The sequence below is a fragment of the Molossus molossus genome, unplaced genomic scaffold, assembly GCF_014108415.1.
Source record: "Molossus molossus isolate mMolMol1 unplaced genomic scaffold, mMolMol1.p scaffold_m16_p_13, whole genome shotgun sequence".
NCBI classification, from domain to species: Eukaryota; Metazoa; Chordata; class Mammalia; order Chiroptera; family Molossidae; genus Molossus; species Molossus molossus.
The window spans coordinates 9,578,241-9,589,983 of NW_023425348.1; positions in this window are offsets into that span (position 1 = coordinate 9,578,241).

Genomic DNA, 11,743 nt, shown 5'->3' on the forward strand with positions numbered 1-11,743 from the left:
GGTTCAGGGGATCACGGGCTCAGGGGCTCAGGGACTCACGGGCTCAGGGGCTCACGGGTTCACGGGCTCAGGGGCTCATGGGCTCAGGGACTCACGAGCTCAGGGGCTCAGGGGCTCAGGGGCTCACGGGCTCAGGGGCTCACGGATTCACGGGCTCACGGGCTCACGGGCTCACGGGCTCACGGGCTCAGGGACTCACGGGCTCAGGGGCTCACGAGCTCAGGGGCTCAGGGGCTCAGGGGCTCAGGGGCTCACGGGCTCAGGGGCTCACAGGCTCAGGGGCTCACGGGCTCAGGGGCTCACGGATTCACGGGCTCACGGGCTCACGGGCACACGGGCTCACGGGCTCAGGGGCTCACGGATTCACGGGCTCACGGGCTCAGGGGCTCACGGGCACACGGGCTCACGGGCTCAGGGGCACGGCTGGCACTCACCAGGGCGGCCGGGAGCCCAGAGGAGGCTTGCCCACCAGCTACAAGTCCAGCGCTCCTCGGTCTCCCTCCCTGCCCCCGCCCCCCGTTCCCACCTCACCCCCTGAACAGGCTGGGACCCTAGCCATCCCTCAGACGGAGGCTTAGCTCGCTGTGGAAATGGTCCCCACAGGAGCCCGTGTCTTCATTCCACACCCCGGAACTGGGGCACCTCAGCCCGTCAGACAGGAGCTGCGGACCTGGTCTGGCCCCTGCGGAGAAGGCACAGTAAGTCCACTCCCAGCCACACAGGGGCCTGCTCTCTCTCTCCGCCCTCTCTGTTGCCACAGGCAGCCTGAGAGACGCTATATCAGAGCGAAAGCTCTGGAAAGCCCATGGCCTGGGAAGAACCAGGGCCCAGGAGGGGGAAGCAGGAAGCCAAACCCTCCCACTGCGGCTGGAGCTCTGTCCCTGCCCACCTCCCCACTGGCGCCTCTCCTTCCTCCGGGGGCCTGGGCCCCGAGGCCACGCAAGCGGGCCAGGCCTGTCCATCTGGATCCACTGCAAGAGGAGGAGAGGTGACAGAGGGACAGAGGGACAGAGGGACAGAGGGACAGAGGGACAGAGACGGTCTGGGGAGGGCGAGAAGCAGGGCCTGGAAGAAATCTCAGTGGTTTCTGAACATTAAATGAGTTGCTGTTTAAATAGATGCAAATGACATGCAAATGAGTCTCCAGTACTTTTGGAAAAGGCGGCAGCAGTTGGGCTAAGAGAACAGCAGTTAATCTCTCAGCCGCCAGGGACCCGCAGAGTGACCTCCCCTTCGGGACTCTCCACCACAATTTGGAGCTGCCCCGAGCTAGCCACAGCCGGGTGCCTGCCCCACGAGGGCCACCCCAGCACCACCTGGGTGCTCCTCATGACGTCCCTGCCTGCGACCTCTCTTTGTTCTCTGCACACGCCACGGCCGAAGGGGGAGAGGTGGAGAGCACCTCGCCACAGAGGTGAAGGCGACACCCCGGCCTCATTGTTTCCCTGTTCTGCACACAACAGGGCCTGACGGGGCCACACAGCAGTTTGGTGCCAGAGCTGCACCCGGACTCGGGGCGCTGACACCCACACATGTCCCTGCCTCAGCTCCCCGGCTCGCCTGGTCTCCCCAGCTTCTGTTTCCTGTGGGCGACTCCCTTCCGAGGCCTGCGCGTCGGGAAACTGCTCACAGGAAAGGGGCCAGACAGCGGCAGGAGAGACAGCCCTGTGTCTGTATCCGGGACTTTGGCCAATCCTCATCCAACTCGAGCCCAAAGGAAGTGGGCCGACACGGGTGGCTTTTCCAACTGACGCCACGTGGCTTGAAGCCTCGCAGATCTCTGTGGACCCCCACACTGCTTTCTGCTTCCCCCCTTTCCCAATCCAGATGTGCACAGACACCCTGGAACCAGCGCCGCCGGACCCCCCCGTGGTCTGCAGCTGGGGTCTGCGAACATCAGGAGGAAGACAGAAAGTGACCAAATGGCAGAAAACAGTGAGAAGGCAGGACAGAGTGTCCCTTGGGCATCGAGTCAGCCCTTCCCAGAGCTTTTAGCTTGAGGTGCCAGAAAGGCCCTCCAGAGGGCAAAGGGGAGCTGGCTGACCCCCTGGAAGCAGGGGGCCGGGAGAAGGACAGGCGGTGCGGACACGTGAGATCAGAGCATAATGCACAGACCAGCGCTCGCTCCAACTCAGGTGCTCTGGACGCTGAAAGCAAGACGGCAGCTCGGAGAGAGCTCCTCCAGCTCGAACATGCGAAATGCTACTGGATTCGGCTGAGCTTGGGGTGCTGCTGTCAGCTGTAAAAATGCTAACCATGGACACCCCTCCACACACACACACACAGTGCCTGAGGTCTGTGCATCACAGCAGCGGAGAGTGGGGGTCAGCTCGTGAATTAAGTGGAGGGGCCAGGGCAGGAACTGACTTGGGGACACTGAGTCTGGAATCTAATCCAAGCCCCGTTATTATCCCCGTTTCCACAATTGCAGAAAGATTCTCCTCTCAAATGTCTTAGGCACCATCCTTGGCAGCTACTTTCTCAAGGTCATTGCAAACGTGAGATCTGGTGGCCCGTCCCTGTGGCCTTCCTCTCTAGGAACAGAGCCCCACCAAGACCCCAAGCGCGGCTTCAAGAATGCAGGATGCATTCGTTCCTTCCAGGCCCGCCTCCTACCTGCCGCCAGCCCTCTGTCCCGGAGTTGCAGGACCGTCAGAAAATCTTATCTGGCCCTGGCTTGACATTTCAACAGCCCGAGACCCGGAGATAAAAGTTGTCACGGAACAAAGTCCACTCCACCCCCCCCCTCCTTTCTGGAGGCTGGGTCAGCGTCCCTGTGGGTGCTGCGACTGTCCCCTCCCTCCTGGGGCTGCTGCTGCAATGTCTGCTTGGGGGGGGGGGGCGGGGGGCTTCACAATTGATGATTACAAAGAAGCAGTTTATCACCGGTGCTTTTATGATAGCAGCCACGAAGGGGAAAAGATGTCCTTTCAGATAAGCATTTGAAGGAGGGGGAGAAAGATTTTCAAAGCCTCCTTTGTTCTCCTGAAGAGCCATGCCATGGAGTTCTGGCTGGCAGCCCGGGAGAAAGGAGAATTTTAAAAACAGTATCTGAGTTCGCTTCCAAGCCACTGTACCATCCTATCATCAGTTAGAGATGCTCCCTAACAAGGAGTGTGGGCTATTGTCTCATCAGCCTGTTCTCCCTAACTGGATGTGCACTTGTGATGAATTCTCTGGAAAAGGGCTTCATGGTGCAGAGGTCGTCCCCTTGGCCCCCTGACACCCAAGGTCAGCTCGGGCTGGGCTGCTGCGGGCCTCTGGGGCACGTTGCCTGCAGGGAGATAAGAGAAGGACCTTTCTGAGGCCCCTCAGTGCCGGCAGAGAGCATGGACCCAGAACTCAGCGAAGGGCAGGCTGCCAGTCCGTGCTGGGAACTGAATCTGGGTGGCGAGGGAGAAGATGGAAGGTCAGTTCTGCCCAGTAGCAGCTTCAAATCCTTCCACTGTAGATCAGCTCCTCACCCAGCTCCTGAATATGAGCCTCATTGGGGTACAGAGAGACTTCAGGGCTTCAATGTACAGAGGGTGGGTCTGAATTAGGTTGAGCGGCTGCAGACACAACACATATTGTCTCAAGAAGCCTGTGTCCCCTAAATCACAGCCTCACCACTGCCAGCTGTCCAGAAATGACCACCTTCCCTAGCAACTTAAAACTCCATCCTCCCGACGACAATGTGCAGAACTCCTGGGTGCAGAGGAAGGCCGCTGTCACGGAGCCCTGGACCACCAGACCTCAGCGGAGAGCAAGACCTGTTCGGGATGCTGCCCCCTTTACCTTGCGGTCCCAGGGTAGCAGGGATATTTGCTTTACAGCTGAGATAAGCTGGAGTAGTTAAGTGAAACCAGAGACTCAGGAGAAACAAAAGGGAAGAAACAAAGTAACACAGAACAGATCACCTGGCTCAAGAGGGAGAAACCAAAGGGAAGAAACAAAGTAACACAGAACAGATCACCTGGCTGAAGACCTTCAGTGGGCTCACGCTCAACTCCAAGATTCACGCCGTTGCTCCCTTTGAGATGGACCTGCGTGGCCCCCTCATGGAAGGCCAGTGCTCCCCAGCCCATCCAGGATCCTGGGGGGGTCCATATTCAAGTAAATGAGATGAGATTTCCTCTCCAACCTACCAAAGACCTGCCTTCTGATTTCTAAATTCTACATTCAAAACCCACTTCTTGACTGGATAGTTTAGGCAGAGAGCGTCCAGCAAATATCTCCAGGAGGGAGAACACCTACCCACCTGACCTTGCAGACCTCAGCATCCTGAGCAGAGGGAAATGCAGCACCACAAAAGTGCAGTCCATGAGTAAGAAACACACACATGCCAAAGCAGAGGTCTAGCTTAGCCTGAGCGGGCCTGGCCACTTCGACATGTGGTCTTTAGCCTAGGTTCCCTGCTCATCACGGTGGTTCTCTATGGCAATGAAGCCATGCCCCGCTTGGTTGGCAGCCTAATGCCCTCCTGCGTAGCTCTTGCCAACTCCCTGCCCTGCGCGGAGTTCGATGCAATTCCTCGGAATTCCTATTTGCTAGCGGGGTCCATACGCTGACGAGATGGACCATCCATAGCCACAGTGAGCACGCCTGCCGGGCTTCCTGCACTAACACTCCTGGCCACCCGCTGCCGTCCTCCACCCGGCTCACTGCAGTTCGACACGCACCCAGAACAACGTGAACGTCCCCAGTCTCCTCGGCCCCACCAGCCACGTGGCTAAGCCGATAGTTCCGAGGTCACCCAGGGGGAGAGCTCCTCCTTTTGCAGAATTCTCCTCAAGAGGGACATCCTATGCTTTCTGCAAGGACGAGTCTCCCGAGAGAGCTGGAGTGAATAGACATGTTCTACATGAGGCAGGAATTTGCTTGATACTCCGAGAAGGAAGAGGAAAAGAAAGGAGAGAGGAGCTGCTAGATGGCCAGAAGCTGGGTCTCACGAGCGACCTAGACACCACTTCGGTTTGCACGTCCCCTAATCTTCACGTCTCCAAGGACTCAGCAAGTGCTACAAGTGACTGGGTGGTATGTGGCACCGGCGGAGGAGAAGGCACAGACAGGCCTGGAGCGGAGCCTCGGGGGTGTGACGACATGAGCAGAGGGAGCTCAGGACATCACCGGTTTGTGTCACAGGCCACAGCAGGAGGTTCCACTCCTGTTCACAGATCTGTAACGATCAAGAGGCTTCAGCTCACACCTGAGAGCATAATTATTGCAGCCACCAGCCCTGGCTGGTTCGGCTCCGCATTTAGAGGATCAGCCTGCAGACTGAGGAGTCACGGGTTCGATTCCCAGTCAAGGGCATGTACCTGGGTTGCAGGTTCCATCCCAGACCCCGGGACGGGTCATGCGGGAGACAACCAGCAGATGTCTCTCTCTGCCTCCCTCCCTTGCACTCTATCAGAAATCAATGGCAGCCCTGGCCAGTTTGGTTCAGCGGTAAGAGCATCAGCCCACAGACTGGCGAGACCCGGGTTCAGTTCCTGCTAAAAGCACATACCTTGGTTGCAGTTTGTTCTCGGCTCTGGTTGGGGTCATGTGGGTGGCAACCACTCCATGTGTCCCTCTCACATCGATGTTTCTCTCTCTCTCTTCCTTCCTCTCTCCCTCCCGCTCTATCTGAACATAAATGCAAAAATGTCCTCAGGTGAGAATAAAAAAAAAATTTAATGGAAAAATACCCTGGGGTGAGGATTAACAAAAAACAAAGAATGTTATTGTAGCTACGATTCTACTGAGGACCTATGATGTGGGAAAGTTTACGTAATTTGTTTTCTCATCCTTATGAGAACGCTGGAGGTTGGTGCTACACGCTTGTAGCCACGTGGAAGCAGTTCAGAGTGAAGGTCACACGGCTATTGTCAGAGCGGAACCCCAGATGCACACTCTTCCACCGCGACGTGCTGGGCTCTCAAGGTCTCCTGGTGCCTTCCCGTCTTCACTTTGGTCTCTTCCCGTTTGTTTTAAATGTGCTCCTGACGGCCCAGCATAGGTCGCGGTTCGGTATCAACTGAGCTACCGTAGCCCTTCAGCCACTCAGCAAGCATCTCTCAAAGCCTTACCATTTGCCGGGAACTGTGCAAGAGACTCGGCCCAGCACGACACGATGGCCACGTGCTGGGGACGGCAGACAGCGTCCTGGAGCCGAGACCGCAGGGCCTGGTTCTGCCACGGGGCCAGAGCTGGGAGGCGCTTGGGCCAAAGTGGACCACACACAGTCTCGAGGACAAACAGCCGAGCCCAGAGGCCCCTAGAAGATAGGACATTTTTACTTTATCATTTTTTCCACTTCACCCCTGTGCCGATCGGGAAATAACAGAAAGTCCAGATCCCTCCCAGGCTCCCTGGAGACTCCCTTGCCTGGAAGGAAAGGAACATCCGGGCTCACCTTTGCTGAGTATCTCCGAGGACCCCGGCAGCTTCAGCCTCACAAGCTGCTGGAGTAACGGATTGGTGACGTAGCCTCACCAGGTCGTTCAGCTGGGAGACGCAGAGCAGTCAAACCCACCTGCCTCCTCCACAGCCCGGAATGACCTCTCCCCTCTGCGCTGCCTCACACCCCCAGGCGCCGGCTGCTGGGCACCCACCCGCATCCGCTGGGTGATTAAATGTGTGCTCAGCATCTCGCGGGCGCTGCATGGCACCGTGCCAACCTGCCCTTGCTGGGACCCTCCCCGAGTCGAAGGATATGAAACAATGCCATGTCCGTGGGCTCGGGTCCACACCTGTCCCCGCTCTTCAGTTTCTTCTACACCAGAAGACCCTTCCTCCACACTGCCTTGACTTCCTTCGTCACCGCCTCCCCTTCCCAGCCAGGGAGTCTGAGCACCAGCCTCGGGAAAATGTCAGCCAGGCCCGGCCAAGCATATGCCTGTGTCATTGGCACCCGCAGGGAGCTCCAACAGTCAGGAGGTGGCAGAACCTGGTGCCAGGGGCGGGGCAGATGGCATCTCATCCGCCCGTCACCGCTCTGAGAAGCCTCAAACCTGCTCTTGGCTTGCTCTCTGAAACAAGGGCTGCCCACGAGCCTTCAGCCTCACGCCCATGGCAACCTCCCAGCCTGCAGCGCCATGCCAGCCCGCGGGCTGGGAGAGACGCTGCCACCGCTCCAGTCCCTCTGCCACCTGCCTGTTGTCACTCTTCACCGAGCGCCGTGGCTCCACAGGGCTGCGCTCCCAGGCTCCAGGCTTGCAATCTGCTCTCTGGGAGGCTGACAGAAGACGGGCAGGGCTGCAAGGCCTCCCTTCCCCGCTCCTACCAGCTCCGTGCCCGAGGCCTGGATGTTGGAACAAGAGCTAGGAACCCAGATGGTACTTGCTGCCATCTAATTATGCGCGCATATGATATTAGCCAAAAGCGTTTGACTATCTCCTGCGGTCTGGGGCAGATCAGATGGAATGGCGCCGGGTTCGAGGGTCATCCAACAGGGTAATGGCTGACAAGACTGCCTGCTGCCCCTCCGACAGCACCAACAGGCTGTCTGCCCCCATCAGCACCTCGTTCTTTACCTGCGGGGCGAAGAGCTGGAGCCAGCCTTCCGGACCAGCAGGGCTCGGGTCCGAGGCTCGTGGCTCTGGGCCCTTCCCGAACCCGCCCTCCCAGTCACAGGACAGAGGCCGGGAGCTCCACAGCATAGAAGCGAAGGGTTTGTGTTTTCCCAAACCGACGTGTATGTGTTCGTGGAGAATTCTGTTCACGTCAGCGATCCTGGAGAAATCCCATTTCCGTCCGAGGCTGCTGTATCCGTCGCCCCTCATCCAGAAGGAAACTTCGACCCTCATTGCGATGACCTGGGAACTTGGGTTGCCTTTGCCAGGCTCAGTTTCCTGAAGGAGAGACATCCTGTCCAGTTGTATTTTCTCTCAGGGGGCGAAGGTCCTTAGCACGGCGCTGTGTGTACATTAGGGGCTCGATGCTCTCTGAGCTCAGTTTTACAACTTCGGTGAGCTATTTTCTGGTCACTTACTTAAGCAGGTCCTGTGCCGGACACTGGGGGGAGAGACACGCACGGACCATAATGCCTGCCATGGAAAAGTCTCCATCTCACCGCCAAGATGTAGTTGCAAGATGAGCGAAAGGAAGAATCCCCGAGAGAGGAGGCGGCTGGAGGAACCGAAGGTGGCATGCACCATTGCACCAAGAAGAGCTCGGGTGCGATAGCAGCAAGAACTTCCTGAGGATTCCCACGTCCGCATTGTCAACAGCATTCGTTGTGCCCACGGCCCGTGAGGGGCGAGAAGTCTCTGATCTCCAGGAGCACATGAGCACGGTGAGGGAATACGACATGGATGCACACACCAGGCTGCTTTCTGGACTCGCCTCTTAAGAAACAGGGGATGGCAGAGAGGGAGCCCTGTTGAGGGCAGCAGCGAGACACCTTGGTGGGCTGCCAGGGTCGGGCAGAGCAAAGGCCCAGAGCAGGGCGAGAAGACAGGGAGGGGCTGGGGACTGGCACTGACCTGTGCCTGGAGTGGGCTCGGTGCTGGTGGCTGACTCAGCTGGAGACAGTGACATCTGAGACGCAGTCTGGTGAACAGAGCAGGTGGCATGGGACATGGCTATCTCCACTCCTGGTCCAGGGGGCACCTCGGAGATGTAGAGGGAGTGAGCTTTGGCGGGCTCCTGTTTAAGGACCGGGCCTGAACTGAACTGGAGTGGGGGCTGGTGGACGCACTGGTCAGGGCTGAGCTCGGGCCAGAGCAGGTGCATAGCCACAGTCATGGAGCCATAAAGAGGATACGAGGTCCTCCCCGGGTCCCTCGGAGCGGCCACCTAGCTCATTGATTCCCGCTGGCCCTGGGCACAGGCTGTGGACAGGACCAGCTGGCGGCCAGGCTCAGGCAAGGCCGTTCCGGAGCAGCTAGAACTTGCGTTGAGCTCGGACGGGGACAGGGCGAGGGCCGGGCTTTATTGGCAGAAGCACAGGGTGAGAAAAGAGGCTGAGGTGGGGTTTCTGTGACGTGCTTCTGGTCCGATCAGAAAGGGGCTCTCCTGGAGTCTTTAACGAGCGCTGCTTGTTTCGTTTGGGGCCATGGGTCAGAGCTAGACTGACGGTCAGACTACAGAGTTTGGGGGTCCTCCCGGAGGCCCTCTAGAGCTGATAAAGGGATATAGACACGGCGGGGATGGAGGGGTGCATAGAGATACAGTGACCTCTCGGGGTCTCACATTATGTGTGGGAAATCCAAGGAGGAAGTAGCAACCAGGTGGAGAGTTCCAGGTGGGAGGGAAGGAGATTGATTTGGGCAGGGGTGTGTGTGTGCATGTGTGTAGGACGCGGTGCTGGAGAGACAGCCATGCTCACGTGGTGCTGCTGAGTCTGCACACCGGGCCTTGGGTCTGCGGCTCCGCTTTGGGATTAGACACGAGGTACAGACAAGGAGGCTGCGATGTGTTCAGAAACCAAGTCCCTTGCCTTCCCGCTTTTACCTGTAGCCGCCCTTTCTCTCTGTCTCCAGGTGCGGTGTCTTTCTCTCTGTCTCCAGGTGCGGTGCCTTTCCTGCTTCTTCCCCTCCCCCAGCAGCGTGGCTGCCTTCCAGCCACAGGGAAGCCACGTGTCAGACTGTAGATCACCGCGGAAGGGCTGACACCTCGTGGGTAATGAAGAGAGAAAATGCATCAGGGGTGTTTAGCAGAGATGACAACTGATCACAGAGCCTCCTCCTTGCCCAGATGCACTTTGTCAACTGATCACTCGGCAGCCCAGAGAGGGAGCTTGCTCAGACCCCATCTGGGCTCTGGAGGGATGGGGACTCTTTTGATCCCAGGTGGGCTCAGCTCTGGGCTTAGCCACACTCCCGCTGCTCCCGGTGGGTGGAGCAGGAGGAGACGGGCTCCGCTTTGAAGGTCATCCCGGGATGGGGCAGAGCTTCCCTTCCCTGTGGAAAACAGGGCAGCAGGCTGTGATGTGTTCAGAAACCAAGTCCCCTGAAAGCAGCAACGATGCTCCTGCCAGGGGCCCTGCGGCGCTGGGCATCGCCCCAACTCTTCCAGGGCTCCCCCAGCCTGCAGAGGCAACACAACCACTGACCTCAAAAGCCACCAAGTCTCTCTGAACTTCAGCCTCATTATCTGCAAAACAAGGATAATTCTGTATTTTATTAGATCTAAGATACCACTGATGGTGAGACCCACCATTCTCTTCATTTGCCACCAAGAAAGAAAATAAATGCTACCAATTAAACTGTGACATGCCATCAATTCTGAGACCTATCCTGATGTCAGAGATGTTAAAAAAAAAATGTCAGTGTGCAGATGTACGAAATGTGATCCTAGGACATCGTACTGCACACAGCTTTGGAGAGGACCAGTGAGCTGGGGAGCGTCCGCGTGCTTTGTGAGCTATGATGCTCTGTCACAGGTGAGGTGTGCCTGTCATTAGGATGCCAATCATGGGAAAGACCTTGATCACTTGCTCTGAAATGTGGGCTCGGGAGGGGAGACATCCCAGTCTGTGTCTGTCATCACCACATCCCAGTACCTGGAACAGTGCTTGGCACGTAATCAACTCTCAAAAGATATTTTAAAAAATGTTTTCCCTTTATTGATTTTTAGAGAGAGAGGAAGGAAGAGGGAGAGAGAGATAGATACATCGATGAGAGGGAACATCGATTGGCCGCCTCCTGCATGCCCCCCACTGGGGATCGGGCCCACATCCTGGGCATGTGCCCTGACCGGGAATCGAACCGGCGACCTCTTGGTGCAGGGTCAACGCTCAACCACTGAGCCACACTGGCTGGGCTCAAAAACTGTTTTTAAATGCACGAATGAGGAATACTCTCTGAAGTTTCAAAACAGAGGAGGCTCACAGCATGTCAGGTCCGGCCACGCTGCCAGGTCCTGGGGCCGTGCGGGGTCCAGTGTCCGAGGCCACTGGTGCTTCTCTTCCTGGCGGGTGGGTGCGTCCAGGGTGAGGCTTGGAGCAGAATCCAGGTCAGGGCTTCCTGAGATCAGCGGCCCCACCTCCCACAGCTTGGTTTTGTTTCACCAAAGAACACTGAGATGCTACCCCCGTGAACAGGGGCTCATCCCTCCTTCTGCAGAACTCAAGAGCTGGCGCACGTATTCAGTGCCAGCTGCACGGAGAACGGGGACAGAGTCCCACGGGGACAGAGCCCCACGCGGACGAGATGCATCTGTGCGCGCCTCATATCTGCACCCTCTGCAGGTGACTCCACCTGCCTCCCTCCAGTCCCCGCCCCGCAGAGCTGAAAATGGGGCAGTGTTGCCGGAGCACAACTGCAAAGCAGGGCAGGAAGCAGCCGGGATAGAGAGACCTGGAGCTGGGCCCGCATGCAGGGAAGGAGGCGGGCCTTCCTGCTGAGACCCAAGAGGGCTCTGACGGTGTACCCTGGGCGCACTCCTCCCCCCCAGCTCTGACGGTGTGCCCTGGGCGCACCCCTCACCCCCTGGCTCTGACGGTGTGCCCTGGGCGCACCCCTCACACCCCAGCTCTGACGGTGTGCCCTGGGCGCACTCCTCCCCCCCAGCTCTGACGGTGTGCCCTGGGCGCACCCCTCACCCCCCAGCTCTGATGGTGTGCCCTGGGCGCACCCCTCACCGCCCCCCCGGCTCTGACGGTGTGCCCTGGGAGCACCCCTCACCCCCCAGCTCTGACGGTGTGCCCTGGGCGCACCCCTCACCCCCCCCCAGCTCTGACGGTGTGCCCTGGGCACACTCCTCACCCCCCCAGCTCTGACGGTGTGCCCTGGGCGCACCCCTCACCCCCCAGCTCTGACAGTGTGCCCTGGGC